This window comes from Colossoma macropomum, unplaced genomic scaffold (assembly GCF_904425465.1).
Source record: "Colossoma macropomum unplaced genomic scaffold, Colossoma_macropomum, whole genome shotgun sequence".
Taxonomy (NCBI): Eukaryota; Metazoa; Chordata; class Actinopteri; order Characiformes; family Serrasalmidae; genus Colossoma; species Colossoma macropomum.
This window is the reverse complement of record NW_023494802.1, coordinates 18952823-18958822: the sequence shown is the minus strand read 5'-3', so window position 1 is coordinate 18958822 and position 6000 is coordinate 18952823. Positions and strand designations below refer to the sequence as shown.

At 40.7% G+C, this 6000-nt stretch overlaps 1 protein-coding gene across 2 annotated transcripts in view; it reads left to right on the top strand.

The window, feature by feature from the left end:
• The first annotated feature begins 2352 nt into the window (after positions 1-2352).
• Positions 2353-6000, top strand: part of sulf2b (sulfatase 2b) — an 89249-nt gene continuing 85601 nt past the window's right edge. The window contains exon 1 of one of the 2 annotated variants that reach the window (XM_036590745.1): positions 2353-2555. The gene's annotated coding sequence lies outside the window, so the exon portion shown is untranslated. The remainder of the gene's footprint in view (positions 2556-6000) is intronic. The other variant, XM_036590746.1, reaches the window with a different exon arrangement.

Sequence of the window (6000 nt, the reverse complement as noted above, 5' to 3'; positions counted from 1 at the left end):
ATTGTGCTTTGGGTTTAAAAATGGCTAATTGACCAAAACAATCAGCACTGACCATTTTTTTTCTGTGAAGAAGTTAAAATCAGCCATAATAGGTGCATCCCTACTACTAAATATACTTACTTAATACATTTACTATTACATTAATGCATGCTTACCGTAGATATGTATTAATATCTCCCTATTTAATTAAACACATTCTACATTCACAATTATTTCTCTTCTATATTATTTCTCTTTGTGACTGCAGTGTAATTGATCTGTTCAAGCTTTGCCCACATTTGTGAGCTTTATAGAGCTCCCATTTAACCTAATGTGAAATTACGCTGTTTTTGTTTTGTTATACAGGGTGATTCAAAAAGATTAATCCAATTTCAAAATGATTTATTTAACTTGTAAATCGTTACAGATCAATGCAGTGAACTGTAAATGGTTTAAATGAGCATAAAGTTTATTATGTAATTGTACAAGGTCTCAGTATGAACCTCCTCCAGCTGTACAGACAACATCAACACCATAGTCAAACTCATCCCATACTGGATTGAGCATGTCGGGTGTTGCTGCACTCACGGCTCTTTCAGTGCGATTTCGGAGATCATCCAGTGTTGAGGAACCAACGCCGAACGCTCTGAGCTGTTGGAGCTTCACTGCCCACGAAAATCACACTGCACAGTTATGACGGATTCACTCTTATTGAAGTGGAGAACGCAGAACACTTTCTGTTCAGGGGTCTCATCTCCTCTCAGACTGAAGGGAGCCATCTTCCACTGACAGTCAGAAACTCTATGACCCCTCTTTCAATTGGATTGTGATTGGTTCCTATGCGCCTCACGGTTGTAAAACTATGGCGCTTTGAAATCGGGTGAATCTTTCTGAATCACCCTGTATAACGTCGAGGCTCCAGTTTAAAATGCTACAGCCGATCTGTCCGGTGTGACTTTTCAAATGCCTGCAAAATGAATATCATTTGAAGTGAATAACTCTAAATGTAGGCATCTTAACAGGGTTGTATGCTACATTTTTGACAGCGCTCTGTTAAGCTTGTCCAGCTACTGCTACTCTGAAAAAACGTAGACGTGGGCGGAGCATGGACACATCCAACCAGCATGAGTGGCAGGACTGCTCCTCTTTAATCATATTCGAAATGTACCAAACGTACAGCTTCATTGCTTCCTTTGTTTCCCAGCACTCTATTTGCCAACTTCCTCCGACTAAACAACCCAAACTGCATCTCTTAAGAGAGATCGCCTCGTTTTGTCTCGAAAGACACGTTCATTTTTCAGTATTATGCAAAATAAAGCAGGGGGGGATTTCATTTGCTGCGGCTCTGGATGGGAACCCATTCATTACGTGCTCTCTATCTCTCTCTCTCTTTCTCTTTTGGAGAGACGAGAGACAAATTGTGCCAGCGTGAGCTCGACCGAACACACATCAAATCCACTGCCTTGAATCCGAACGCACAGCGCACGTTGTAATTCAGGCAAATATGAGCCGGGCTTCAGCTCGGATGAAACACGGCTCATTCGCGGAGACGTAATTCATGTAAACGTGCTAACCAGCGTTGTTTTGTTGCAGTAATTCATGCGAATGTGAATGGAGAGGGGGCTCTTGTACTGGGAGCTGGTTGGGGCTTTAATTCACGTAAATGGAAATGAATATGCGAATGTAAGGAGTAGGGCTGTCACATGTCTACTCAGTTAAACTCGATTACTTTTGATAAAATCTAATTAAATTTTGCATTCTTGATACATAGGCGATGATTACTTCCAGTTTGCATGATGATAATGCAGATTTTATATTCTAGTAATGTCTTTTACAGTGAGACACTGCCTGATGGACCCCTATTTATATGCCACATAGTGTCTTCAGTGTTTCCGGTCTTTTTCCAATTGGAAAAGTTCTGCATGGTCTATTATTATTCACGTGAGCTCATTTTTATTGTTTGTCATTGTTTAAAAAGAACTGATTTGTAAAAAAAACTATAGAAGGAAAGGGGATGCAAATGGGACGGTGTTATACCTCCCCCACGTCCCGTCCCGTTACGGGTGATGGACACATCTGGGGGTAAAGAGGGTGGAGGTGGGGGAGACAAATTGAAAACAGCGGACCTCAAGGTTACAGCACATCAGTTTGGTGAGATTGGATGGCTGGGAAGAGAAGAGAGGGAATTATAAAGCGCAGGAAGAGCGAGAGAGAGCGAGCGAGAGAGAGAGCAGCTGTGGGAAAGAGGAAAAGGATGGGTCTGAAAAGAGGAGGGAGAAGCGAGCGAGCCCACAGGAGAGAGAGAGAGAGAGAGCAGGACTGTGCAGAGAGAGAGAGAGGGAGGGTGAGAGGGAGGGTGAGAGGGAGGGATATAGTGAGAGCACAGCGACCTGCAGAGACAGACGGAGAGAGCGGAGCGAGAGCGAGAGAGCGAGGCACAGCTGCGGTATCGTGTTATCAGGGATTAGACGGGGATGCAGCCGTAACATCCGCGCACACACGCTGGATCTGGATATGTCCGCCTTCTACAGGATGACAAGCAGCGCTGAGCCCAACCTGCACATCAATAGCATGAGGTACTTACAGCCTAGAAAGAGAGAGAGAGCGAGAGAGAGTGAAGCAGAGAGAAGAGTAGGCAACTGGAGAGGAAGGCGATGCCTCGCTCAGACGGAGGGAAAGAAATGGGGCGCGGAGAGGAACAGAGTTGTAAACTTGTTCTTTAATCCAAATGCTGGAGTTTCTTATCACTGTTCTCGGAAGAAAACCTCGTATCTCCAAAATGGTAACTTTACAGGAGAAGGAAAAAACCTAGTTTACTTTTAATGTAAGTCAATGGAACCAGAGTTTTTTCCAAGTCATTTTGGGTCGTTACTTTTAGTCCATTCATCATTAAATTTACATACAATGTAAGGGGTAACAGGTATTTTCAAATGATGTCAAAACCTGAAAAACGTCAAAAATGGAGATACGAGGTTTTCTTCCAACAACAGCGTTATTTTGCTAGTGCCTGTATAAAGAGAGCTGTTGCATTTCAGTGCTTTTTTAATGTCAGCACAGTTTATTCTCACTTTTTCTGCTCAGAAATATTTGTTTTCCACTCTAATTTCAGTTATAACTGGTCTGTTTTGTTCTTATTTCATTCATCAGTCTAGTGCTGCATGCAAAGCACTGTAGGAAGGTCTGGTTTAGTTTTATTTGTCCGTTCATCCTTTCAGTACTCGGAGCTTTCACATGGTGTTAGTCCAACAGTGATGGTGACAGAAGTTAAAGCTTTCTGAGCTCTGACAGCAACAGATGCGTGTGATGGGAGTTGTGGTCGGGATGTTAGAGGACTGTGCGTAAGTGATAACACTTTAATATCCCGGGTTTAGCCTGGATATATCGCTCCTGTGGGGTGGTGCTTATTATCCTGCCTCGTAGTATCGCAGTAGAGCGGTGGCGACTCCTCTGTGGACTCTATCTCTCGCTCTCTCTCTCACACTCCCTCGCTCAGTTGTGAATTGTTATGTTGTGGACCAAAGCCGCCCTGCCGTGAAATCTCTTGGAGAGCCGCTCGAGTGGAGAGTGTAACATAGCCGAGGGGTCAGGAAGCGAGAGACTGTATGAGAAAGGGCTGTGTGTGGATGCTCACGTCTGGATGTGCAGGAGAAAAAGGGACATTTTGCAGTTTTTCCAGCCTAAATAAGAATAAAACGGCATGCATTGTCAAACAATAGTATGCATTGTAATTACTGGTCATTCATTCATATACTAAACATAATGGAATAGTCCAGCATTTTTCAGCCTAATCTCTGTCTGCCGCGTCTGTTACATAGGGTCCTTCACTATGGACAGTAATTTTGACAGGTTTCCTTGTGCAGAACAGAATATCCAGTCAACTTGAGCATCTGCCGCTTGTTCAAAGCATTCTATTGTGTGTTTTGGGTCAACAGGTTTTCTATTCAGTGTATGGAAATGATTGCCTATTGCTGTTGTCGGAAGAAAACCTTGTATCTCCAAAACGGTAACTTTACAGGAGAAGGAAAAAACCTACTGTACTTTCAATGTAAGTCAATGGAACTAAACGTTTTTCCAAGTCATTTTGCACCATTTTTTTTTGGTCCATTCATCATGAAATTTACACACAATGTAAAGAGTAACAGGCATTTTCAAATTATGCCAAAAACTGAAAAACGACAAAAATGGAGATGCAAGGTTTTGTTCTGACAGTAGCGATATACAATACAGATATTCATTGACAATTCATTAATCTATTCCTTCAACTTTAACTTGCATCTTTTGATGAATAGAGGAGGAGATTTCTGTAGAAATTCATGGCTTACCAGCTTGGTTTATTCATCTATTTGAGTCCCTATTAGCTTTATCAAAGGCAACAGCCACTCTTCCTCAGGTCTGCATAAACATAGATACAGTAAAATGTCATGAACATTGCATGACATGACAAATTACAGTATATCACTGTTGTCGGAAGAAAACCTTGTATCATCAAAATGGTAACTTTACAGGAGAAGGAAAAAACCTACCTTACTTTTAATGTAAGTCAATGGAACCAGACGTTTGTCCAAGTCATTTTGGGCCGTTTCCTTTGGACCATTCTTCGTGAAATTTACACACAACATAAAAGGCAACAGGCATTTTCAAATTATGTCAAAAACTGAAAAACGTCAAAAATGGTTATAAGAGGTTTTCTTCCGACAGCAGCTGTATTTGTAGGTCTGTTGAGAACACAAACCAATATAATACAAGACATCAACAAGTAGGGTTGATAGAGTACAACAGGCAGCATTTTATGGTCATGTTTCTGCAGGTGGCGGTGAGAGGGCGTCGGGCATTCCCCTCACTAATCTAATCTAATCTAATTGTCTAATCAGAGACCCAACATGCTGATATTGAAGGGCTAATGAGTGGACGTGCGCTGCCTGTTACATCCATCATGTGTCTCGACTCCTGCGCTCCTTTTAGATTCGTATCACAGTGACAGACACGCGTTACCTCCAAAGCTCTGCCTTGTTCTAGACTGTAGGGCACTTACACTGCAAATTTGTGATTTTATAAGTAAGGCCGTGGACAAAGGGACAGTGGAATGAATGGAAATCACATGCGGCAATCTTTAATCTGATTCATACATCGCTGTTGTTCAAAGAAAACCTCATCTTCATTTTTGTCGTTTTTCAGTTTTTGTCATAATTTGAAAATGCCTGTTGCCCTTTACATTGTTTGTAAATTTCATGGAGAATGGACTAAAAGAAACGACCCAAAATGACTTGTAAAAAAGTCTGGTTCCATTGACTTACATTAAAAGTAAAGTAGGTTTTTTCCTTTTACTGTAAAGTTATCATTTTGGAGATGCGTGGTTTTCTTCTGACAACAGCGATCTCTATAAATTTTATGTAAGAAAAGATGCTTTTAAAGCAGTTTCTTTAAGTTCAAATGGCAAAAAGTGTATTGAAACCATCTGTACTTTCATAGAGCTCTGTTTATGAATTTGAACCAGGGTGTCATATCAGCTTTTCTAGCCAGTGAAATGCACTTCTGACAATTCTGTTGAATATGCACAGAATGTGCCTTTAAAACTGCTTTTAGCGATCCTCCAAAGTTGCCACACTCCAAAAATTGACTTATAAGCTGAAAATATGTTAACACTGACCCCTTAAATGTCCAGGACCTACTGAAGAATGACATAGTTTGCATTGTAGTCCATGTAATTACTGAATTACAAGCCTTGAAATTTAACATTTTATCTACTTAAGGCGTTTTAAATGTTTTTTATTGTTTCACATTTATACTTAATGTTAATTCAAATATTCTTTTATTTCAGTTTTACTGTAAATTTTGCATTATACTGAATTTGCGCTGTAATTCCAGAGACCACTGTAAATGAAGACACCCTCCCCATAATTAAATAACTGAATAAATGAATAAGCCTGAGATTTTAAGGTTTAATTGCAGTTGCATGTTATGATAAGGCAACAACGTTCATATATCGCTGTTGTCGGAACAAAACCTCGTATCTCCAAAATG